This window comes from Dendrobates tinctorius, unplaced genomic scaffold (assembly GCF_039654945.1).
Source record: "Dendrobates tinctorius isolate UK_male_01 unplaced genomic scaffold, ASM3965494v1 ptg000024l, whole genome shotgun sequence".
In the NCBI taxonomy this organism is placed as follows: Eukaryota; Metazoa; Chordata; class Amphibia; order Anura; family Dendrobatidae; genus Dendrobates; species Dendrobates tinctorius.
In genome coordinates, this window is record NW_027361692.1 from 10,710,708 (window position 1) to 10,738,289 (window position 27,582).

General features: G+C 43.0%; 1 protein-coding gene across 16 annotated transcripts in view; it reads right to left on the minus strand.

Moving 5' to 3' along the window:
- Positions 1-27,582, minus strand: part of RIMS1 (regulating synaptic membrane exocytosis 1) — a 548,264-nt gene that overhangs the window by 133,094 nt on the left and 387,588 nt on the right. Inside the window, exon 1 of one of the 16 annotated variants that reach the window (XM_073569355.1) lies at positions 23,348-23,450. The exons of the other annotated variants lie outside the window; for them this stretch is intronic. The gene's annotated coding sequence lies outside the window, so the exon portion shown is untranslated. Of the gene's footprint in view, positions 1-23,347; positions 23,451-27,582 lie in introns of those variants that run through there. 16 annotated transcript variants of the gene reach the window in all.

Here is a 27,582-nt window from a genome sequence, read left to right on the forward strand (position 1 = left end):
AAATAAGCCCTCACCCGACCCAAGATCACGAAAAATGGAGACGCTATGGGTCTCTGAAAATGGAACTTTTTTTTTTTTTAAACAAACTTTGAATTTTTTTTCACCACTTACATAAAAAAGAATCTAGATATGTTTGGTGTCTATGAACTCATAATGACCTGGAGAAGCATAATGGCAGGTCAGTTTTAGCATTTGGTGAACCTGGTAAAAAAAAATACCAAAAACTGTTGTGGAACTGCAATTTGTTTGCAATTTCACCGCACTTGGAATTTTCCCCGCTTTTGAGTACAGGATATGGTAAAACCAATGGTGTCATTCAAAAGTACATCTCGTCCCGCAAAAAATAAGCCCTCACATGGCCATATTGATGGAAAAATAAAAAAATTATGGCTTTGGGAAGAAGGGGAGCGAAAAACAGAAAAGCAAAAACGAAAAAGGGCAAGGTCTCAAAGGGGTTAATGTTCTGTGATAGATTCTTGCTTGCCTACTTATATGAATTAGCAACCTTATGGTTAACAACCTGTTGTATAGAGGCATACACCTATAACTTTAGGGTATGTGCACACATAGTGAAATCTGCTGCGATTCCGCAGCGGTTTTGGCTCTGCAGAAACACAGCAGATTCTGCTGCGTTGTACAGTACCTTTATTTTCAATGGAAAAAAAACCGCAGTGCACATGCTGTGGATTTTTCCGTGCGGTTTACAATCCGCTGCATGTCAATTGTTTGGTGCAGAAACGCTGCAGTTTTAGGGTGTGTGCACACGATGCGGATTCTGCTGCGGTTCCGCAGCGGTTTTGGCTGCGGTGTACAGTACCATTATTCCCTATGGGAATACAAAACCACAGTGCAGACGGTGCAGATTTTTCCGCGCGGTTTTTCTGCGGTTTTGAAACCGCAGAAAGAATTGACATGTCAATTCTTTCTGCGGATTCCGCTGCAGTTTGCCATCTCCTCCATTGTGGAGATGAAAAACCGCAGGGCAAAACTGCAGAGCAATCCGCAGGTAAAAACGCAGGTCTTTTGACCTGCGGATTTTACAAAAAACGCGCGGCCAAATCCGCACTTCAATCTGCAGGGTGTGCACGTACCCTTACACCTCATCCATTATGAGGTGTAAAACCGCAGGGCAAAACCGCAGATAAACTGCAGGACTTTTGTCCTGCGGATTTACCTGCGGTTTTCTCTCCAAAATCCGTACACCCAAAAAACTACATGTGCACATAGCCTTACTCAACACCAGTAGTCTTCTTTATATGCCTTGTTCTCCCTTAATGCACCAGCACGTTATATATATCTGCAAAGTGGATTTTTTCAAATTATATAATTTACCTTTTTTTTTATTTGATTCAACATTTTCTACTGCATCGGCACTTTTATAATCTTCACTGTTCATTCAGCTTCTCTAATTATCAAATTTTTCATAATTCTAATTGACCACTAGAGGTCATTAACATATGTAATATGTGGTGATTGCTACTGCACAGGTATTTCTGCACTTTTCTCATCATTTTTAATATCATGTTTTAATATATTTCTTCAATAAAGATTCCCAATTTTTTTTTATTATTTGGGCTTCTTTGCTTCCTCTTTTTTTGGATTTTCATATATTTGTGGAAATGCCCATTGTGCATTATGGGTCTTATATAGGTTGTGACTGAACTCTTCATAGGTATTGACCAAGATGACACAGTTCACTTCATTATGCTGAGCTTAGTAACTTTGGTGGCTGCATATGCAGAGCGTAGCAGTCCACGACAGACTTATCTCACCTTCTGCACTCTGCATCGGCAGCTCCTGGCAAGCACTCACTGTGCACTTACAGGTACCAATTACTTCAAAGGTGTGTTCAGTATGTGGAAGGCTGGGATGGGCTGATTTTGATCCTCCATAAACTATGGTATGTAGGGTAACTGCTCCCTTGCCCTTCCTCCCTAAGCTACACCACTAATGAGTTGGATATCTATCATTGCTAATCTTCTTACTTTTTACATTGCCATGTGTCATGAATTTTGATTTAACTCCTAAGAATACGAATTGTTTTTCTTTGGATTATATTGTATGCATGCAGCAGACCAAAAAACAAAAATGCACTATGGAGACTACAGAATATGGTGGTAACTCCTGACAATGCAGTATCATTGACAAGACCACTTCTGAAAAGACAAAAGGTGGCAAAACTTGTAAGTTGGCACTAGGCAATACATCATGTCTCTGTGTTACAATCATTAAAGGGATCAGTGACCCGTCAGCAGGCTGCATTATGAATACCTAATCAGACCACCACATGAAGACCCCCACAGGCCGCCCCGAAGCACGGGCATATCATTAACTCAAAACTGAAAATAAAAATTAAACAACAACCACAAGACGGATTTCATCACCCAGGTATCAGTGTAAGGCCGGGGTCACACTAACCGACGCAAAATACGGTCCGTAGTTTAAATGCGTAATACGGATGAATGACCCCTAAATAGTGCTCTGTATGTTATCCGTAATCAAGGTGTGGTCGCGTATTTTGCGCATGTCAGCATCCGTATGTAATCCGTATGGCGAGATTTTCTCGTAGGCTTGCAAAATGGACATTTTACGGTTTTGAGGCCTGCAAACTATTTAAATCATTAGCCTGTACCCTATTTATTGCCTCAGGAACAGGTGGCTGCCTCCATTCTGGCGTTGGTGACCTTGCCTTCACTAGGTGTTTTGGTGTTGTATGTGCAACATGGCAGTCTGACTTTCAACACAACTGAGCAGGTTCTCTTCAACGGGCTTTTGTCACGTCGCTTTGGTCACCCATACCCAGTGATAGTGGATCCGCGAAGGAGGAGACGCATGTGGGTACATCCACTTTTGAGGCAACGACTCACAATAGGTCATTTTAACCGCCTCTATTCTTCTCTGAAGGGAGCATCCTGCAAAATTTTACCAATACTGCCGCATGAGCCTTGCAACATTTGATCGACTATTGGAGACAGTGCGCCCTGGGATAACCTTTCAGGACACAAGGATGCGCAAAGCTATATCTGCAGAGGAGCGACTTCTACTCACATTACGGTATGTCCAACACAACCATATTCTCTATGTTCATGATGTGTTGCCCAAAGTATGTATATATTGCTTCATGGAATAATTTAATGCCCTCATCTTATTCCAGATATGTTGAAACTTACAGACCAGAATGTTATGTGTAATATGTACTGAATATCACTTAGTCATTGTGCAACCAAATATGTGTGTGTTAGTAGATCTGAAATCCTAACAAGTTTGGTATGTATGTACCTGTTTTTTGGGTAATTTGTGCATTCTAAAATGTTCCTTTTCTGTTGTTCTTCAGCTTCCTGTCCACTGGCCTGTCTTATGCCGCCCTCCACCATGAGTTTCTGATTGGAAGATCTACCATTTCTGGCATAGTGAGGTCGACATGTAGTGAAATATGGTCAAGACTACATCAACTCGTCATGCCCGAGCCCAGGATGGAAGACTGGTTGAGGATATCAAGGGACTTTGAGGAGGAATGCCAGTTTCCTAATTGTATTGGGGCCCTTGATGGCAAACATATCCGGGTGCATAAGCCGCCGAACTCTGGCTCCCAATTCTTCAATTATAAACAATACTTTTCTGTTGTATTGCTGGCTCTGGCCGACCCTCAATACAAGTTTATAATTGTTGACATTGGGGCCTATGGAAGGACGGGAGACTCTCGAGTCTTCAATACTTCCATGATGGCTCGGTGGCTACGCACCAACCAGTTGAATCTACCACCACCACGCCAGCTACCAGGCTCCACTCAAGAATCTGTCTCTTATGACCTTGTGGCAGATGAGGCGTTTCAGTTAACATGCAATGTCATGAGGCCATATTCCCGGCGCAACCTGGACCACCGGCGCAGAATTTTCAACTTGCGCCTATCACGAGCTCGGCAACTGGTGGAGTGTTCCTTTGGCATTCTTTGTGCAAAATGGCGGGTACTCCAGTCTGCCATTCAGCTGAGTGAACAAAATGTTAATGAAGTAGTTAAAGCCTGTGTGGTTCTTCATAACTTCACCAGGATACATGATTGTTCCTCCTCTGCTGGTGTTGTGCATGGGTTGGACAATGTGCGTAGGGTGAGACCACCTAGCAACCCTCAACGTAGACCGCTCTCTGGCCTCAAAGTGTGTGATATTTTCACAAATTACTTTGTCACCTGAGGGGGAAACTTCTTGGCAAGAGCATGCTGTGTCTATGTTATAATATTTTGGTTTATGTGTGTTTAATAAATATATATATTTCTTCCTCTTCTCATTCTATGACTGTTGAATTGCATTGGTAAGCGTATGTTAGTATGCTGACACGGTTTTTTTTAATTGAGACAGAGACGTAAAATGTAGTAGACAAATGTTTACTTTTGCTTTTTTTTTTTTTTTTTTGTTTTTTGAAAGCAAAACATATTCTTGCCATATCACAAATGTGGCAATGGGCCAATTTGGCCTTTTTGCAGATGTGAACATTGTGTCACAATAAAACTTTCAAACATAGAAAATTACAAAAATAACATTAGGGAATAACAAAATAGAAAGATTATAAAGTTTGGTATGTTGGGGGACGAGAAGGCGGAAGACCAGCCTGTGTTTGGTGCTGGCTACTTTGCCCAACTTGCCCATCGCCCTGTGTGGGGGCATACTGTTGCCCATGATGTGGGTATTGTACTGCCTCCTGGGATTGGGCTTGGTACTGGCCAGAGTGATACTGACCAGGGGCATCTTGTTGGGTCGGGTAGGCCCGTGTCTCATACCCACCAATATAGCCATGTCGTCCCCAACCAGGTTGGAACCAGCCTCCAACACTGGGTGGGAAAAAGTGGCCATATTGGTGGGGTTGGCTAGAGGCAGACATATGTGGCTGCTGTTGGAAGGGTTGGGTAGGGGGAGGAAGGGGGTGAGGTGTAGTCCCACGTATTTGAGGATTCTCAGAGCCTGCTTGAGCAAGCATGTGTGTGGGTGGTCTAAGGAGCATTAGATTTCAGGGTGAAAGCTGCCACCTCTCCAGATATTCAAATAACTCATATGGGGTATTGGGGGGTGTGCTTGCATCAAGCAGGATCTGAAAACATCCTCGAATACGGAGCCTCACCTCACAGGAAAGGGCACGTAGATAAAGGGCCAGGCTACGTGAGTATGCCTCCTCGCCATCATCTGTATTCACTCTAGACAGATAGTTGAGGACCCCTGTGTCCACATTGGTACAGGTATCTTGGGCAGGGATATGGCGCCTTCTTCTTCCTCGCCGGGTTGGTCCAGCAGGCTGTGAGGAGCCCCGGATCTGGGCAGTTGGGCTGCTGCTCATGTTGCCCTGCTCCTCCTGTATGGCTGATGGTGCAGCCGCAGACGGTCCTGGTTGTGGTCCTGTTGGTGGGGTTTCTGACGCAGGCACTGGGTTTTCCTGAGAGGATTCTTCACCCATGCTTCTTGTAGGGGGAGAAGATGGGCCAGCCACCTCATCCCCTACAGGATCAATGATGGGCTCTGTATCTGAGCCAGTTCCTCTCTCCGTAAGGTTGGACTGAGTTCTGTTATGAAACAGAACAGAGCCAAAAATAAATCAATATTTTTGGCCCTGTAAAGTATCTGTGTAATGTGGTGTGAGGTATCTACTTACTGTCTCAGATCCAGAATAGGGGCGAGGAAGGAGAGGCGGTCATAATAGATGTATTTCCTCTTTATGTGGCCCGCATCACCACTCCTGGACCGCTGCTGACGTTCCCACCTGTATTGGTCGCGGATGCTGCGCCACCGTCTCATCACATCTTCCACTACAATGTGACAGGAATATTCTCCATTTAACATATTTTATAGGTCAAATTTGCTACTAGTAGTCTAGGCATGTGGCCTTCTGGGTTGTGCTTTCTACCCAGGGTGGCATATCTAATTGGGGAATCCAGGCCAGATACACAGGGTCACAATTGTTCATGTATCAAGTAACTACACTTAATAACTTGTTTGGCTAGGAGGATGTGGAGCTTGTTGGCTGGGCCAAATTATGGCAGTGTGAAACCATGTGTCACATCCAAATCTACCCACCTCATGAGGAAAAAAGTACAAGCACAGGAATGGGGGGGCTGATTCTATATGCATTTTTGGATGTGAGGTAATTTTAATCAGTTTTTGGATTGTACTTACTCAGTTTCTGCTGCTCCTCACGTGGCCGATCACCAAAATCATGGAACATCTAGCGACATATGCGCATCCATGACGCCTCCTTTCTTGCCCAGTTGGCATAATGGGCATCACGTTGGTCCCAGATTTCTAGCCGCTCCTGCACTAGCACAATCAACATCTCCACATTTAGGAAATATGGCGCCATGACGCTACAGTACTCCGTGGAAGCGTACTTCCTGGATGTCTGGAGCGCTTTTTAAGCTCATTTGCATGTCTAAGATTCCTGATGATGGATTGGCCCATTTCCAGTCACCTGCCAAAAGACCTGCGTATTTCTCGCAAGTCACACGTGTGGTCCGTGTGTAATCCGTATTTTTTGTGCACCCATAGACTTGCATTGGCGTACTACGGGCGTAGTACGCTGACAATCGCAGCATGCTGCGATTGGCACGGACCATAGAATACGGACGAGAAATATACGGCTGTTGGGAGCAAACCCATAGAGAATCATTGGTCCGTGTGTAATGCGTGCTTTTAACGCCTCTCACTCGTCCGTATTCCTCTCTAGTGTGACCCCGGCCTAATCAGTATAACGGTGCTGACCTGACACTGTCTGTAGGTTACTGAGCACAATCCTGCTGACAGGTTCCCTTTAACAACTAGACAGCCATTAGAACATCTTACAATAAATTAGAATTTAGGCAATGACTCAGTTACTTTTTCATGTTTTCTTTCTAAGTCACTTATTCAAATAATATCATCAAAGAGGTTGTTCAACCAGAGCTACTACTATTCTAAAATTAAAGGGTGCAATTTCCAGGATGGATATTCATCAAGCCATAAACAAATCAATAGTATAGTAAACATTAACGGGGTACAGCATTCCATAGAGCAATGTTACTGTCTGCTTCAGGATGCTTACTTGGTGAGATGAATCTCAATCCATAAGAGCACATCATACAATGTAAGGTAAGCATTCACAATAATGTTAAATAGCAATATTTCAGGCTTAACAACATCAATATGGATCCATATAGAAAATCACCAGTCAGGGGTACAGGGCGATTTCTCCTGTGGTAATCCTTAGTGACATTAATTCAAACCTATCACAGAATCAGTTGCCATAATTATACACACGCAAACGATACTAATCATAGGTATGATTCTTTCAAAATTACTAGCTTATCCTATATGAGTATACATAACTACTCACATGATAAAAAAAATGTTCAGTTTATTAAAGGGAATCTGTCACCCCTTTTTTGAGATATCATATAATGATATCATTCAATTGTGTGTCACATAAGGATTCTCTTAGTACTTTTGCTTCCCCCTGACCCTGCACCTTTCATGCATAAATACCTTTTTTATATCGGTTCAGATGTATGTAAACTGCCGCAGTCCGGTCCGTTGGGCGGGGCTTATTCAACTGCTCCCCCCTCCCTGTCTTGCTCTACGCATTTCTTCTTGTGTAGAGCAAGACAGGGGGGGGGAGCAGTTGAATAAGCCCCGCCCATCGGACCAGACCGTGGCAGTTTACATACATCTGAACCGATATAAAAAAGGTATTTATGCATGAAAGGTGCGGGGTCAGGGGGAAGCAAAAGTACTAAGAGAATCCGTATGTGACACACAATTGAATGATATCATTATATGATATCTCAAAAAAGGGGTGACAGATTCCCTTTAATGTACAAATGCAATTCATTAATAATAAAATATACACACATACACAGTTAAAATGGAATATTCACACACTGATATGGGCAAGATTACCACCATATACAAAGTGACAGTGCACATAATCCATGTATACTAAACATATACAGGCAGTCATAAAATAAGAGTAGACTAGAGTAGACCAACTCATTTCCTGCTATGAGTCTTTTATCCCATGAAAAAAGGTGGGTAATGTCTAAAGTTTAGCAAAACGATTTGCAGGAGCCTGGTACAGTGGCCATGTCGACAGTCTGTAACTACAGGACCACCGGACCTGCAAACCTCCTCATAACTGCCAGAATCTCCAGGGTAACGAAATGTCAAAACCAAAGCCAGTTTGTCAATAAATCACATCCATGTTAATCTTTTCTCCTAGCCAAAGATCCATTTGCTTCACATGCTGATAATATGCACATAAAGTATAGTGCAGTTAACTACCATAGGTCAAATTTATACATAGAAAAAACTTGTTAGGGTAGTAATTTCTTTAGAAGTGATACTCCTTACTAACCTCCCAAGTGTGTTGTCAATTAAGACAATACATCAGATATGATATATTAAAAAAGAAATATGCCTAATATATATGAAACTATAAAATAACTAAATTCTGCATTACACATTGTGTCTTTACCATAGCGAACAACAAAGACATAGTAAAATAAGGAAGCATAAAATGGATCTTCTCGGAGAAATGTGATAAAATAAATGCTTTTAAATAACAAACATTTTTCTTAATACCTTTATTTTGCAAAAAACGTTTGCTTTATGTAGTGCACCATGTCAGGATTTTAAAAATGGCAACTTCCATCTACCAGTATGCAGCCGTCCTGATGGATTGCGTAAAGAGCGAGACAGGATGTACTCGGTGTACTGCATTAAACCTGTCATGCTGTCTGAGATGGATGCTCATTCTTAGTCAGCTAAAGAAAGGTGTTTCTCTTCTCCTTCAGTCTCCTCTGCTCAGTGTCCTGTCAGGCTGTCTGAGCTGGATGTTCATTCTCAATCAGCTAAAGAAAGGTGTTTCTCTCCTCCTTTACTCTCCTCCGCTCAGTGTCCTGTCAGGTTGAATGAGATTGATGATCAGTTTCAGTCTGCTAAAAAAAGGTGTTTCCCTTCTCCTTTAGTCTCCTTCACTCAGTGTCCTGTCAGGTTGACTAAACAGAAGATTGTGCAGTCACCATGCCTGACTGGACGCTGCTCTGACCTGATGTATGCCATGAGCATATGCTGCCTGTCAAACATTTTGTCCAGTGAAATTTAGAACAGTGCACACTGATTGATGGCAGCTGCTGTTACGGGCTGGCGGAACGCACCAAATGATAAAGAAAGTATTTAGGTGCATTCGCAGCCCAGGGTCCACCGTGCAGAGATGGTAACTGCTGCTCGGTAATAGCGGACGTTATATGGCTGTACAATAGAGGAACACACGGGGTTAACTCCACCTAGTGTGTACAGAGGCGGACTCTGTTACTCACAGACCCACCCGACAGCCAAACACAAATGCCGTAGCCTGTTTATGCTCACAGAGCTCGGCAATGGAAGCGCTTGTGTAAAGTCACAGGACTCTACCCCTCAGACACTGGGTTAGAGTCCATCTAGACACTCTAGTGCTCGACACCGCAACTGTGGTGCCAAGAAGAGACGAATAACTTAAATAAAGCGCACTACGTGCGCACAACACCGCTTTGGTGGATGCCACCAACTTCCCTGACCAGTTCAGAAAGCGCTAGACTTGCGCATGGCATCGCACTGGCGGATGCAGCCGCTTAATGCGGTACTGAAGGTGCCCAGAGCAGGATGGCACCATATGGCGCTGAGTGTGGTGCTGTGAGATGCAGCACAGTGGCACAAGATGAAGCCACTAATAGGCGCTGACTCTACACCCTAAACCCTACAAACATGCGTATCCAAGGGAGGGGCGTTTTAATGAGTCAGTCACCAGTCTCATGCATCCATCATCACTCACACACATAGCATAAAGAGTCTATACTAGCACAACCTTTTATAGCAGCGTCCTTCCGGGACTTTCCTGATGGTCCAATCCGAGCTGATTGAGGACATGAGCATGTGACCTCCGACCTCCAATGAGATGTCGTCCCGCGGGCATGCTCAGTAGCCCGAAAGAAGGACTTAGTCCCAGGAGCTACTTGCTGATGACCGGTGCAGGCTGCTATAGCTGACCCTGAGATGGCAGCAGCAACTGAACTGACAGCACTGGCCTGATCAAGATGCTGGGAATGACGTCTTTGCTGAGCAGCCTCTTCTGCGGCTGGGACTGAATGGGAGACCGCAGAAGGCAAGGCTCGGGATTCCTCCTGTGCAGAGGCAGGAACCCGACGCCTAACAGCAGCCATCTTTAAAAATCTGACAGCGTGCAGTAGAATAACTTTTTGCCAAATAAAGGTATTTAGAAAAATATGTATTATTCAAAAGCGTATTATTTATTTTCCTTTTTTTAGCAATTATTCTCAGAGAACCCTTCTACCCCATAACAGAAAAAAAAATCTGCATAATCCAGACTAAATAAAACTAAAAGTTAGGGCTTATTCACACAGTCAATGTTCCCATTCAATTTTAGTTATATAACATATGTAAATCAGACAGCACACTGACAATATCACACATTTAAATGGGAATCAAAGACACAAAGAAGACATTCACATAACTGTATGTACTGTGGTACAGCAAAGGGTGTTTTGCTGGATGGGAGATACATTTCTCCCAGCAGGTTAAAGTTTGGCCGGGATTTTCCCTAAAGACAAGGACCTGCGATGATGCCATGGTCACATGATCAGCCCATGTGATGTTTACCTCACCTGTGGGTGGGGATATGGGCTGTGTAATGGAGGTTGGTATTTGGCGCATGGTGAGTATGGGTGGAAGATACAGGAACTTGGCTGGAGTTAGCCTGAATTTGTTTGCGGGACTACCTGTGCTGCAGAGCTTTAGCAGCAAGACTCCAAATAACCCGGGGAATGGCACCTGGCGGATGCCGCTGACCTGGCAGCCGCTTAGTTAAGCCTGTCCCATGCAAGGGTGAGTCTGGGACCAGTGGTTCTCCAAGCTGGAGTATATTTGTGTTTTTTCGTTACTTTCTGTTAACCTGCTCTTTTAAAGTGACATTAAACCACTGAAGTTGGACTCCATGCCTGTGTGTTGCCTCATTACTGCCGCCCTGTCATTGCCTACCAGAGCAAATCCCTACAGTACACACTAAAAATATATGGTTGGTGCAGTCTGATATATAATTACATATTAAATATGTGTGCATACAGGCATTGGACCATAGCGAAATAACCCCCGGTCGGTAAGAATTAGCAATGCAAACAAAGGAAAGGAGGGAATCAAGTAGACGGTATAAAATAGACGATGATAAAATATAATTTAAATAGAGAGTTAGTGGAAAATGGAGGGCAAGGGATAGGATCTGTTGACGGGTGGTATGCATATATGCCAAACCTGTGTGATGCACTATAAAAATATATTGTATTGTTAATAACACTGTGGTGCAGTTGGACAATAAATGTAAATAAAGCACATGTGTGGGTGGATCATAGACTTAAATCAAGGCACAGGATATATCGTCATGGTGCTATAGGCTGCGAGTGCAAGTAAATCCTGGGTATGATGAAAGTATGGCTGATCCAATATGAATATTATGCATGAAAGAGTAAGTCATACGATGTGCTCAGGTGATGCATAGCAGCGGCAGTGAATGTACAGACTGGTGCGAACAGCAGCTTCACAATATGAGCCCACACCGGCGCACGTTTCGGCGTACCTTCGTTAGGGAACACTATTACATAGTCTGATGAACAATTCTGAAATTGAATAAACGCAGAGATGTAATCCAATTAAAAAATAGCACAAAATACACAATCCAATTCCGATATTTGGCTATAAATTGCCAATATCGATGGAGACAGCTGCTGAAAGCAACATTTACTTGATGCATTGCGCTCTCAGGGTACCAAAGAAATACCATGGCAGCTGAGGCATCCTGAAGAGCACCAGTTACTACCATCTTGGTACTCGCAGAATCCCATTCCTTGGAGGGGGGGGGGGGATATGTGAAAAAAATTTGAAACAAAATGGAAAAACAAAAGTGTTCAAATCCATGGTTTCATTATAAACATACTGACCTGGAGTTTCAACTTACCAGGTCATTTTTACTGCACAATTAATGCTGCAGAAACAAAAAAAAAATGGCGGAAAGTTGTTTTTTTCCACAATTTCGGTCCCCTACTTTATATGATAATATGAATGGTATCATTCAAAACAAGCCCTTATACAGCTTTTTCAGCACAAAAAACTACCGTATGTGTCAAAAATTGACAAAGTTTGAAAGAAACGTTGATAAATATACGATCAGTGAGGGTCCCAGTTGTGAGAACCGAGGCGCTGTGTCCCTTATGTGATTGGATCGGTAACCGAGCTTTGAAGCTGGATGTCTAAGGGGGAATGTTTATTCTTGAAGACAATGCCAAGAAGGCATAAGGAGACTTGTAAGCCATGTTATGCTCTAGGAATTTACAAATCTCCTATTCAGTGAGGATGAGGATCCTAAGTCATGTAGCAAGGCTTGAAAAGGGTCAATATTGACTCTGAAGCAGTAAATGATGGGACTATTTTAGCTGCCAATTAACTGTTAATTCGATCCTTGACCCTTTTCACTTTTTGTCCATTCGTCTAGCTGACAATGGAACATTTGCCACATAGATATAAAGCAGATGATTTTACTTCCATAACTGGTACTCTCTAGTGATCCTAACAGATCAGATAAACAATGCAGCCATAATTAATCTAGGGAAAGAACAGGAATGTCCATTAGTGGCGGTGATATAAAGATAAAACATTTGTTATGAAACAGGAAATGGTATTTTAGTGCTTAAGTTGCATAAGAAGTGCTGGCCAAAAACTGTTCTGGGAAAGATAGGGGACAACTAATATGGCCAACTTTATGCTTTACATATGGGTTATCACCATACTTTCCCATACGCTTAACAAAGATCTGTGACCAGGTTAAAAGTGATCAGTTTTTGCTTTTATTTTATTATCACTGCTCCCCTGTGTATTCAGTTTTTTGGTATTGTTTTTTTTTTAATTCGTAATACAGTTAATAATAATAAATTTTATTTCTATAGCGCCGACATATTCCGCAGCACTTTACATTTCAGAGGGAACTTGTACAGACGATAGACATTACAGCACAACAATAATCACATAGATCATAACAGATACCAAGAGGAATGAGGGCCCTGCCCGCAAGCTTACAATCTTTGAGGGAAAAAAGGTAGACATGAAAGGTGGGTGGTAACAATTGCCCTGATTGTTTGGACCAGCCATAATGTTAAATGTGTAACAGTTCAGACACAGAGGGCTAATAGATGCATAAAGCATGTGGGAACATGATACGGAGAACCTGGTTATGGTAAAACTTTTGACTGTGCCACACAGGGATATTTAGGTTAATGTGTTGAGGCGGTAGGCCAGTCTGAATAAATGCGTTTTCAGGGCATGCTTAAAATTGTAGGGATTGGGGACTAATCGCATTGATCTGGGAAGTGCATTCCAAAGAATTGGCGCAGCACGTGTATAGTCTTGGAGACGGGAGTGGGAGGTTCTGATTATTGAGGATGCTAACCTCAGGTCATCAGCAGAAAAGAGGGCACGGGTAGGGTGGTAGAGTGAAACGAGGGAGGAGATGTAGAGTGGTGCTGAGCCGTGGAGAGCTTTGTGGGTGAGGGTAATAAGTTTGTACTGGATTCTGGAGTGGATGGGTAGCCAGTGTAATGACTGGCACAAGGTAGAGGCATCGGTGTAATGATTGGCGAGGAATATGATCCTGGCTGCAGCATTCAAGACAGATTGGAGGGGGGGGAAGTTTGGTAAGGGGGAGACCAATTAAAAGAGAGTTACAATAGTCCAGACGAGAATGAATAAGAGAAACAGTATGAGTTTTTGCGGAGTCAAATGTAAGAAAAGGTTGAATTCTAGAAATGTTTTTGAGATACACGAGCCAGTGATTGGATGTGGGGGGCAAAGGAAAGCTCGGAGTCAAGTATGACCCCAAGACAGCGGGCATAATAGTGGAACCACACACAGAAATGGCAGTGTCCGGTATAGGTACATAAGTAGAGGGAGAAACACAAGGAGTTCAGTATTTGACAGGTTCAGTTTAAGATATAGTGAGAACATGATGTTTAGACACAGCGTTTAGACAATCGCTGGTGTTTTATAAAAAGGCAGGCATGATGACAGGAGAGGAAGCATATAATTGGGTGTCATCAGCATGGATACGGTACTGTAAACCAAATCTACTGATTGTTTGACCAATAGGGGCAGTATACAAAGCGAAGAGGAGGGGACCTAGAACCGATCCTTGAGGAACCCCAACAGTAAGTGGAAGATGAGAGGAGGAGGAGCCAGCAAAAGATACAGTAAAGGAGCGGTCAGAGAGATAGGAGGAAAACCAGGAGAGAACGGTGTCCTTGATGCCGATGGAGCGGAGCATGGTGAGGAGGAGCTGATGATCCAACGTGTCGAATGCTGCAGAGAGATCCAAGAGAATTAGCATGGAATAATGACCATTAGATTTAGCTGTTAATAGATCATTAGAGACTTTAGTGAGGGCAGTTTCAGTAGAGTGTAAAGAGGGGAAACCAGATTAGAGAGAGGGTCGAGAAGAGAGTTATCAGAGAGATAGCGCATCAGACGGGAGTGGACCAGGTGTTCCAGGAGTTTAGAGGTGAAGGGAAGATTAGAGACAGGTCTATAGTGTTAGGCGTCGGATTCCTGCAGCGGCATGACAGGAATCCAAAGCCTCACCTGCTGCTCTGCAGCAAGCCATTCCTGAGGCTAACTCCCTCTGCCGCTCCACTGAGCATGCTCATGAGACGATTTCCCATTGGAGGTCGGGAGTCACGTGCTCAGGTCCTTCTCCAGATCTGATTGGTCCATCTCAGAGATCTGGAAGGTCCCGACAACGCACGGCTATAAAAGGCCTGCACGGCCGCTCGGCCATGCGCTAGTATAGACTCTTCTTGCTAGATTTGTGAATGGTGATGGATGTATGACTCTGGTAAATGACTTATTAAGATTCCCCTCCCTCTGATATTACGCATGTGGATAGGGAACTAGGGAAAGAGTCAGCGCCAGTCAGTGGCAAGCCATAGGCCACTGTGCACACCACACTGTTGAGAGTTCATTTTCCCCTTCGTCACTGAGGTCTGGTGAACTCCCTATTCTGGTAAAGGAAGGTAATGAGCCTGATTATCAGGCACCTGAGCCTAATGAGGATGACTGGCTGAGTGGAGTCACGGACTGGATATAAGGCTGCCGACACCCTTCTGCCCTGCGGGTGATTTCTCTGTGGACTTCTAGGACACCAGTCTGATTCCTGCTCCTCTAAAGCTAAGTTTTCTGCTTTGCCTGTTAGCATTTGTGTTTTGTTTTTGTTTTCCTTGCTTTTCTGGATTCTGCCATTCCCTGCTGGGGTGAGCTGAATCTCCTTTTGCCTGCTGCTCTGTCTTCAGAATATTCCTGAGTACTGACATAGCTTTTTTGAAGCCTAGCGTCTTCAGGGCCTTTTTCTCTGTCAGTCTGTTGGCTCTTATTTTCATAGGGTTTTTCACGGATTGCAGACAGCAGCCTTCCTGTCCTTTCCTAGCTAGTTAGCTTGGGCCCCGTCTTTGCTCAGTCTATCTTTCTGTCTGTGTTAGTGTTTTCATCTTGCTTCACCGTCATTATATGTTGGGGGCTGCCTATTGCTTTGGGGTCTGCTCTGGGGCAGTTTAGATTTCCCCTTTCTTTCTTTAGGCCTATTTAATTCTCCGGCTGTGATCGAGGGGTCTAGGGCATCGTAGGAACCCCCCACGGCTACTGTTAGTTGTTGTGGATAGGATCAGGGGTCTGCAATCCGATAGCTGCCAACCTCTCTGGTTTTCTGGACTTAGCTAGCATTTCTGTTTTTGCCTCCTACGGTGACTCAATCATAACACCACACCTCTACACTAGCGTCCGGTGGTGTCACGTCTCGGCACTATCGCATAGCGGCTGTGTCTGCCGCCGCGCTGCATTCAGCAGCACTAACCGGCGTCCGCAGTAGTGACGCCGCACGGTAGGTCTAGACGGACACCGACCCCAGTCTTGGGCCCGTGTCCTGTGACCGGATACCGTGCGTGCAATTTCGCTGAGACCTGTGAGTCTAACAGGCTCTGCGTTTATGTTTATGTTACAGCGCCTCTGTGAGCTAACAGAGTCCGCTCTGCGCACATCACATCGGGTGACGTTGAACCCGTGCGTGTTATACTGCCATATAGTGCGTCTGCCATTAATTAGCAGCAGTGTTAACACCTTCTGCAAGGTGGACCCCGAGTGGCGAATGCACTTTATTATTTCTTTATTTAGTGCGTTCCGCCGTTTCTAACATATAGTTAGCGGCACAGTTTTGGTCAAGGGATGGTTTTTTAAGTAGTGGATGTATGATGGCATGCTTAAATGAGGAGGGAAAGATACCAGAAGAGAGAGAGAGAGGTTAAATATTTTAGTTAGGTGAGTGGTGACAGCAGAGGAAAGGGACTGAAGGAGATGTGACGGAAATGGGTCACTGGTGTAAGTGGTTGGGCGAGAAGATGCAAGGAGCCTGCTTACTTCTTCCGTGACTGGATCAAAATCAGAGAGTGAGCTAGATGCAGTGGGGGAGGGAGGACAGTGCATGGTATGAGGTGATTGGGAGATAATATCCTGTCGGATATAGTTAATTTTTTCTTTGAAAACAGTTCGAGTGATATGGGCAATCCGATGAGTATAACCCAATGATAAAAAAACAACATAAAAATTAGCATTACATGAAAAGGCCCATATCTGTGGAACAGTATGGTGGACTAAAACCCTTCACGATCTTGCGATTTTCAATTATTGCGTTTTCGCTTTTTGATCACCTTCTTCCCAGAGCCATAACTTTTTTATTTTTCTATCAATCTGGCCGTATGAGGGCTTGTATTGGGCGGGCCAAGTTGTACTTTTTAATGACTCCATTGATTTTAAAGGGAACCTGTCACCAGGTTTGGCCGATATAAGATACGGCCAGTGTCTTTCAGGGCTTTTTTACAGCATTCTATAATGCTGTAGATAAACCCTGATCCGACTTGAAAGATAAGAAAAATAAGTTTTATTATACTCACCTGCGGGGTGGTCCAGTCCGATGGGTGTTGCAGGTCTTGGTCTAGTGCCTCCCATCTTCTTGCGATGCCGCCCTTCTACTTGCTTTATCGCTCCCCTGCATCGCGCTCCTGCGCAGACGCAGACGTACTTATCTGCCCTGTTGAGGGCCGAGCAAATTTCTGCAGTGCGCAGGCGCTGGGCCTCTCTGACATTTCCCGGCACCTGCACACTGCAGTACTTTGCTTTGCCCTCAACAGGGCAGAGAGGTACGCCTGCGCAGGAGGTAGTGGTCGTATCTTATAGCGGCCAAAACTGCTGACATGTTCGCTTTAACATGTAGCGTACTGGAAAACACAAAAAAAATTCCAAGTGTGGTGAAATTGCAAAAAACAGTGCAATTCCACAATTGTTTTTTTTATTTACCATGTTCGCTAAATGCTAAAATTGACCTGCCATTATTATTCTCCAGTACAAGTATGCAAGTACCAAACATGTGCAGGTTCTATTTATTTAGGTGGTGCAAAAAGAATCCAAAATTTGTAAGAATAAAAAAAATGTTGCCATTTTTCAAGACTTACAGCATCTCTATTTTCAGGATCTGAGGCTGAGTGAGGGCTTATTTTTTGCGCCATGAGCTGACATTTTTATTGATATAATGTTGGGGTAGATACGATGTTTTGATCACCCTATATCGCATATTATTGCAATGTTGGCAACCTAAAAAACATAATTCTGATGTTTGGATTTTTTTATTGTTACGCTGCTTACCAATTGGATAAATTTACTTTATATTTTGAAAGAATGGACATTTCTGAATACAGCAATACCAAATATGTGTAATTTAAAAAAAAAATGTTATTGTTTTGTTTTCAATGGTATAAAAAGGGGGTGATTTCAACTTGTGTTTTATTATATATATATAAAAAAATTTTTTACCGGCTTCAATAGTCACCTTAGGAGACTTGAAGCTGCGATCATCCGATCACATGTGCTACACATGGCAGGGCTTCAGCCCTGCTATATATAGCAGAAATCAAAATCTCCTATAATTGTCGGCAATGACAACCGGCTATCATGACAACCAATCGGCGCCCTGTGATCACATGATAGGGGCACCGATGGGTGGAACATTTGATGCGCTTCCGGCCAGCATGTGTGAAATGCCACTGTAAGTGATTGATCACATCAGCTGTCATGTGCTGGAAAAGATGTGGAAATGAAATAAGAACAAAAACTGCCCACTTTTGACATAGTGACACATTCTCTTTAAAGACATTACATGAGAAATAGACGTATAAATACCTTTTCAATGTGTTGCAAAAAGACAGTTGTGATCTAACCTCTCCAAGCTGCCATGACACTAATATTGTTAATCCCTTAGCTTTTTCCCAAATAGACAAGTTGATAATGTCTGAATGGTATTTTCACAGATAATGAAAATTAAAAGAATTCAGTCAACAGGCTTTTGCTATGTAATCTGAGAGAACCATGATGTAGGGGCAGATACCTGATTCCAGTGATGTGTCACTTACTAGGCTGTGTGTTTTTGTTTCAATAACATTAGTGTTTTATCAGCATGAGATTATCAATAAAGTGCTCATACTCATCTGGGTATAAATCGGATGAGTGCAATCTAATAAAAAATTGTTTTGCAGTCTGATTAATGTTATTGACTGATTTAGTGCTCATCTGCGATTTTTTTCTTGGAATCTGGATGAGAAAAATATTGCAGCATGCTGCGATTTGCCGCGTATATCGGATGAGACTCAACAATGTAAGTCAACGGATACGAGAAAAAAAACAGACGGTACACGGACCATCCATTTGCTGTCTGATTTTTACAGATACATTACCATTCTGTAGAAAAGAACACTGTAAATGGTCCTGTAAATGATTGTAGAATAATAGTTGCAGAGAAAAAGAGACGCATTGCATACAAATGTCATATGGATGCTAGGTGAGAAAAATTGTATTGTACTTGCATGATACTCGTCCTACTTTCTGGATCAACATCTGAGCGATGTTCTAAATGCAGATGAGTGCGAGCCCGAAAGGACAAGCTGTCTCCTACTTCCTAGTCCAACCACATCCCTACCACTCATTAGCAGTTTTCGTTCAATGTACACACAAAGCTGCCAAACAGCGGTGTAGATGGGGTTATGCAGGGCACAGCATTACTAGCTCTGCTACATCTGCTGCAGAGAAAACTAATTCTATCACAACAGATACACACAATAAATTAAGTGAAATATCACTGGAATCATAGCAAAAACCTGTTAATAGATGCTCTTTGAATGGCAGATTTATCATTGAACAATTGCTCTACTTTTCCCAAAATATTTTGATAAACGCCACAATAACTTATGTTTATAGAGCCCTTTAGTAATAATTCTGTGGAGCACTATAATCATCATTACAATCATCCTGATGAGTGACGGAGAACCAGAGGGGGCACGTAGAGCCCTCTATGTGGGCGTCATGCCATTGCCCCAGCACTACAGAGCCCATGCACTTCAGCAGGGAAGCAACAATTGTGGTCGCAGTGGGTGCAACCATAACCTGACCCTTGGGAGAGGGTGGCCCAACGACTCCAGTGGCTACTTCAGCTGGATGTTAGTCTGAGGATGCACATTCAGCTGAAATGTATTGCTGCACAGAGACCTGCCAGGTCCCTGCACCACAATGCACACTGCTGGACAAACAGAGGTCGGCAGCTGACATTCAGCAGGCAGTGCATGGCAGTGACATCATACATCGCCCATAGCAAGCAAGCCGACGTCAACTGCTGGCCACTGTGCCTGCTACAACAAGGATGCCGCAAGACATGGCAATGGAGGAAGGCGAGTAGAATGGGTTTTTTAATGTGTTAGAGAACAGCTTCTGAATGGGGACATATACGTATACCAGGAAGGAATCCAGGATGGGGGGCACACATACCATGATGGGGGACATATATACCAGGAAGGAGACCATGATAATAGGCATATATACAAGGAAGGGGCCCAGGATGGGGGACAAACAATACCATGAAGGAGCCCAGGATGTGGGCCATTCCTACATAATGTAGGGGGGGGGCAACATGTATGTCCTTATTAGGCCGGGATCACACTTGCGAGAAACTCTCACGAGTCTCGCACCTCAATGTCCGGCATTGCCGCAGGCACTCGGGACCGGAGTGTGCAGCTGCACAGAAATACATGCAGCCTCACACTCCGGTCCCGAGGGACGGTGGCAGTGCCGGATATTGAGGTGCGAGACTCGTGCGAGTTTCTCGCAAGTGTGATCACGGCCTAAGATTTAGGCTCATGGAGAGATTACATTATGTGAGGACTGAGGTGCTGCATAATGGAGCAGTGTTCTATTTATACACAGGACGGAGGAAAGGGCAACTTGAAAATGCTTTGCTATTTTATCATGGCCTTCTCATACTTTGTGGGCCTCCAAAATTTTTATTTTCAGAGTGCTAGACAGCTACTGAGAACAGGGGTGGGGAACATAAGGCCCGTGGGCCGTTTACGGCCCTCGGTGACCTTTTATCCGTCCCCCGGCAGATTCCTAGGGACCACAGTACTTAGGCCAGCAGCTGTGTTTTGATGGCTGCTGGCCCATTTATTTCTTCTTGGTCTGTGAGTACGCACACGCAGCGTTCACTACTGAACGATGAAGCACATGCAAGGAGAGATTATGCCCTGTCACTAGTGCCAGCATCAGGATGTACTTTGAGGACGGAATTAGTGGTGATGGTATAAATATTCAAATGGCCCTTGGAGAAAAAAAAACCCCACCCCTGGTTTAGAAGAACCCATGACTGCAATTTTTTGGCACAAGGTTAGAGAAGACTGAGAGATTATAGTGAACAAGCCATAACCCTAACAAGCTAATTAAGGTCTGAAACCTTGGTAAAAGTTATCTGAGCACATAATTCTCCATGGATGCCAAAACTTTTGCATCAGCCCATTTTCATGTTTGCAATTTTTAAAATATAAAACATGAATATAATATATATATATATACACTGCTCAAAAAAATAAAGGGAATACTAAAATACCACATCCTAGATATCTCTGAATGAATTTTCCAGTTGCAAATTTTTATTCATTGCATACTGGAATGTGTTCAGAACAATAAAACATAACAATTATCAATGTAAATCAAAATTAATATCCCATAGAGGTCTGGAATTGGAATGATACTCAAAATCAAAGTGGAAAATCAAATTACGGGCTGATCCAACTTCATTGGATATGCCTCATGACAAGAAAAAGATGCTCAGTATTGTGTGTGGCCTCCACGTACCTGTATGACCTCCCTACTGTACAACGCCTGGGCGTGCTTCTGATGAGGCGGCGGATGGTCTCCTGAGGGATCTCCTCCCAGACCTGGACTAAAGCATCCGCCAACTCCTGGACAGTCTGTGGTGCAAAGTGACGTTGGTGGATGGAGCGAGACATGATGTCCCAGATGTGCTCAATCGGATTCCGGTCTGGGGAACGGGCGGGCCAGTCCATAGCTTCAATGCCTTTATCATGCAGGAACTGCTGACATACTCCAGCCACATGAGGTCTGGCATTGCTCTGCTTTAGGAGGAACCCAGGGCCAACCGCACCAGCATATGGTCTCACAAGGGTTCTGAGGATCTCATCTCGGTACCTAATGGCAGTCAGGCTACCTCTGGCAAGCACATGGAGGGCTGTGCGGCCCTCCAAAGAAATGCCACCCCACACCATTACTGACCCACTGCCAAACTGGTCATGCTTAAGGTTGTTGCAGGCAGCAGATTGCTCTCCACGGCGTTTCCAGACTCTGTCACATCTGTCACATGTGCTCAGTGTGAACCTGCTTTCATCTGTGAAGAGCACAGGGTGCCAGTGGCGAATTTGCCAATCCTGTTGTTCTGTGGCAAATGCCAAGCGTCCTGCACGGTGTTGGGCTGTGAGCATCTGTGGACATCAGGCCCTCAGATCATCCTCATGGCGTCGGTTTCTAACCATTTGTGCAGACACATGCACATTTGTGGCCTGCTGGAGGTCATTTTGCAGGGCTCTGGCAGTGCTCCTCCTGTTCCTTCTTGCACAAAGGCGGAGGTAGCAGTCCTGCTGCTGGGTTGTTGCCCTCGTACAGCCCCCTCCACGTCTCCTGGTGTACTGGCCTGTCTCCTGGTAGCGCCTCCAGCCTCTGGACACTACGTTGACAGATACAGCAAACCTTCTTACCACAGCTCGCATTGATGTGCCATCCAGGATGAGCTGCACTACCTGAGCCACTTGTGTGGGTTGTAGAGTCCGTTTCATGCTACCACGAGTGTGAAAGCACAACCAACATTCAAAAGTGACCAAAACATCAGCCAGAAAGCATTGGTACTGAGATGTGGTCTGTGGTCCCCACCTGCAGAACCATTCCTTTATTGAGGGTGTCTTTATAATTGCCAATAATTTCCATCTGTTGTCTATTCCATTTGCACAACAGCATGTGAAATTGATTGTCAATCAGTGTTGCTTCCTAAGTGGACAGTCTGATTTCACAGAAGTTTGATTTACTTGGAGTTATATTCTGTTGTTTATGTGTTCCCTTTATTTTTTTGAGCAGCATATATATACATATATATACAGTATATATATATATATATATATATATATTAATTTATGTTTTTAATGTCTATTAATTTAATAGTAATACCATTAAAAGGTATCATTTTGTTCAACTTTCTATGGCCTATATGCCCTAAAGACGGCTTGCGAGGGTCGATTTTTTCAACAGATTCAATTTAAATCATGTAAACACAGAAATATACTGAGTCTTTTTTCACAAATCCATACAGTATATCATTCTGCTCAGTTACCCCTGATCTAACATGCTGCCTGTAGATTGGGCTGCATTTTCATAGTGAGAGGTTCCCTTTAACTATTTCTTAAGGCTAAGGGTAAAACGACAGTTTTTGGCCCGAACAAGTCAATGTCTATACTGAGATTCTTCCCCTGAAAATCATTTTCACTTCCTCCCAATGAGTTTGGAAGGTCACGGTGCACAATTTATAATTAGGTATAATGTCTTTTTTGAAGACTAAACAGTTTTCTATTTAAAAAAAATAAACCCAGTTTTACTGATATTTTTCTGATTAGAAATCTGCCAACCCTGACTAATGGACCACAGAGATACAATTATATTAAGTTGTACCTTATTTCATTGTAACAGAAAAAGTAATGTGACCTAAGCAAAGAATATTCTTGGCGACAACCCTGGATGTGAATTCTTAAGCCTTTGAGAAAGACATGTCAGATTGGATTAAACAGTGATAACATCATATCAATTGAAAGGCATTTTCTTACCTTTTCCTTATCCCTCTAGTCGTGACCAGCATTCTGCTGTGCAGCCAAATATCTCAGAGTTTTAAGGCAGATTAAAAGGAGGCCACTTAAAGCCTGTCCTCATCCGTAGCTGCTTTCTACTAGAATTTGCTTAGGGCAATAACATAGCAAGCTTTTAAGATGTTTGAATTGAAACTTATATAATCATACGCAGGCTGAAACTCACTGACCTAATTCTGATAACCGTCTTAAATAAATATATATTTGCTTTTCATCTGGATGTGATTATACCATCTCCTGAGAATAGATTATTAAAATGGTTCCAACTTTTAAACTTAGCTTGCAGAATTTCCAGAAAACAGTGACATATTTTTATTATTGATTCTTAGAGGAGTTTTCTGGCAAAATGATGAACCGTGCAGTTTTTTAAATACATGAAGTTCATATATTAAATATTCTGACATTGGGGAAAAATTGTTTGTTCTGAGTGCTAACTGGTTAAGAAGACCAAATTGTATGATGACATGTGGATTATCTCAAAACCTGTAGAAACACAGGAGTATAAGCCATATGTAAATTACAAATCTTTATTAAACAAATTTCTAAACATATTAAAAAGTGTAAAAAGTTGAGTATCAAAAATAGGCAAAGTCACACATAAAGCCTCCAAACACAGCCAACAGTAGTCAATAAGTAATAATAACTATATACACAGGTAGAATTTAATATGCAAGAAACTATATACAGTGGGTATGGAAATAAATAAATTTGTGCATATGAAATTCAAGGTGTGCATACAGTGCATCTATTTATTCCTTGGTAGGATTTTGTTTCACCTTGTATTTATTATATTTTGATGCATATTCCTTAAGATTGCCTACCCCCTGTTATACTGCGGTCACGGAAAGTATTCAGACCCCTTTAAATTTTTCACTCTTTATTTCATTGCAGCCATTTGGTAAATTCAAAAAAGTTCATTTTTTCTTATCAATGTACACTCTGCACCCCATCTTGACTGGAAAAAAACAGAAATGTAGAATTTTTTGTAACTTTATTAAAAAAGAAAAACTGAAATATCACATGGTCATAAGTATTCAGACCCTTTGCTCAGACACTCATATTTAAGTCACATGGTGTCCCTTTCCTTGTGATCCTCCTTAAAGGGAATCTGTCACCTCATTTTGGCAGTCTATGTAAATGATTTCGGTCCGGTCCGATGGGCGGTGTTTTGGGTCCTTTCCTCCACCCCTCTTTGGCCGCCGTCCACAATATTTCTGGGAATTTCCATAGTTGTCCTCCATATTACGCGTGTGCACATTGCAATCTTGACTCGCTCACGCGCAGTATGCTTTGCCCAACTGCAGGCAAAGCCGAAAAGCATTAGTGAACTATGTACCGGAACACAGCGAAATACTTCATAGTTCACCGGCGCATGCGCACTAATGCTTTTCAGTCTTGCACGCAGTTGGGCAAAGCATACTGCGTGTGCGTGAGTCAAGATTGCAATGCACACGCATGTAATATGGAGGACAACTGCGGAAATTCCAAGAAATATTGCGGACAGCGGCCAAAGAGGGGTGGAGGAAATGACGTAAAACAAAATCATTTACATAAACCGCCAAAATGAGGTGACAGATTCCCTTTAAGATGGTTCTACTCCTTCATTGGAGTCCAGATGTGTTTAATTAAACTGATAGGACTTGATTTTTAAAGCCACACACCTGTCTATATACGACCTCACAGCTCACAGTCCATGTCAGACCAAATGAGAATCATGAGTTCAAAGGAACTGGCCAAGGAGTTCAGAGACAAAATTGTGGCAAGGCACACATCTGGCCAAGGTTACAAAAGAATTTCTGCAGTACTCAAGGTACCTAAGGGCACAGTGGCCTCCATAATCCTTAAATGGAAGAAGTTTGGGACCACCAGAAGTCTTCCTAGACCTGGCCGTCCAGCCAAACTGAGCAATCGTGAGAGAAGAGCCTTGGTGAGAGAGGAAGAGAAGAACCCCAAGATCACTGTGGCTGAGCTCCAACAAAGTCAACTATCACTGCAGCCCTCCACCAGTCGGGCCTTTATGGCAGAGTGGCCCAACGGAAGCCTCTCCTCAGTGCAAGCCATATGAAAGCCTGCATAGTGTTTGCTAAAAAACACATGAAGGACTCGACTATGAGAAATAAGATTCTCTGGTCTGATGAGATGAAGATAGAACTTTATGCTGATAATTCTAAGTGGTATGTGTGGAGAAAACCAGGCACTGCTCATCACATGCCCAATACAATCCCAACAGTAAAACATGGTGGTAGCAGCATCATGCTATGGGGGTGTTTTTCAGCTGCAGGGACGGGACGACTGGTTGCAATTGAAGGAAACATGAATGCAGCCAAGAATAAAGATATCCAGGATGAAAACCTCTTCCAGAGTGCTCTGGACCTCAGACTTGGCCGAAGGTTCACCTTCCAACAAGACAATGACCCTAAGAACACAGCTAAAATAACAAAGGAGTGGAGACAATGACCCTAAGCACACAGCTAAAATAACAAAGGAGTGGAATCAGAACAACTCTGTGGCCATTCTTGACTGGCCCAGCCAGAGCCCTGACCTAAACCCAATTGAGCATCTCTGGAGAGACCTGAAAATGGCTGTCCACCAATATTCACCATCCAATCTGACGGAACTGGAGAGGATCTGCAAGGAAGAATGGCAGAGGATCCTCAAATCCAGGTGTGAAAAACTTGTTGCATCATTCCCAAGAAGACTCATGGCTGTACTAACTCAAAAGGGTGCTTCTACTCAATACTGAGCAAAGGGTCTGAATACTTAAGACCATGTGATATTTCAGTTTTTATTTTTCAATACACTTAATCATAGAATCATAGAGTTGGAAGGGACCTCCTGGGCTATCTGGTCCAACCCCCTGCTGTCTGTCCAGCCTCTGTTGTCCACTTGCAAACATTTATACATTTCTGTTTTTTTCAGTCAAGATGGGGAGCAGAGTGTACATTAATGAGAAAAAAATAAACTTTTTTGAATTTACCAAATGGCTGCAATGAAACAAAAAGTGAAGAAGTTAAAGGGGTCTGAATACTTTCCGTACCCACTGTTATACAGTGGGTAGACAATCTTCAGAAATATGCATCAAGATAGAATAAATGCAAGGTGAAACAAAATCCTACCAAGGAATAAATAGATGCACTGTATATACACCTAGAATTTCATATGCACAAATTTATATAGCAGTAAATAATCAATCTGCGTGCAACCTCCGATCCTCACAAGATCTCCTTCTCTAGTCCCCTCTTATCTTTTCCCACAATAGCATACAAGATTTCTCCCGCGCATCCCCCTAGTCTGGAACTCTCTACCCCAATATATCAGACTCTCACCTACCATGGAAACCTTCAAAAAGAACCAGAAGACCTACCTCTTCTGACAAGCCTACAACCTGTAGTAACCACCGATCAACCAAACCACTGCACGACCAGCTCTACCCTCGGCTCCTGTATCCTCACCCATCCCATGTAGATTGTGAGCCCTCACGGGCAGGATCCTTTCTTCTTCTGTACCAGTCTCAACTTTTATTGTTTAAGATTACAGTACTTGTTTTTTATTATGTATACCCCTCCTCACATGTAAAGCACCGTGGAATAAATAGCGCGATAATAATAAATAATAATAATAATAATCTTCAGAAGTATGCATCAAAATAGAATAGATACAAGGTGGAACAAAATCCTTCCAAGAGATAGATAGATACACAAAGAATCTGAATAACTGTGTGACACAAATCTTTGCTGAATATAATCAAAGCAAATGTTTACTGAAGGAAAAGTTGTGCATTAGCCTCAGGAATGTGACCACTGATTCAAAAAAGAAAATATATAGATTCAAAATAAATCCATTAAATATAGAAAATCTTGCCACAGTGAGGCATAGGAGTAGAAAAGAGTAAACACAATCCTGTGCTGGACTACGTTGAAGAAGTAAAACAGAATTTAAAATAACTCATTGGAAAATAAAGGGAAATAAATACGTAGACCGGTGTGGAAGCAAAAGAAGCACACCTGACGCACGTTTCGCGAACAGCTTCCTCCGAGGGAATCTATGCATATATTTTGAATCTATGCATTTTCTTTTTTGAATCAGTGGTCACATTCCTGAGGCTAATGCACAACCTTCCCTTCAGCAAACATTTGCTTTGATTATCTTCAGCAAAGATTTGTGTCACACCGTAATTTAGATTCTTTGTGCATCTA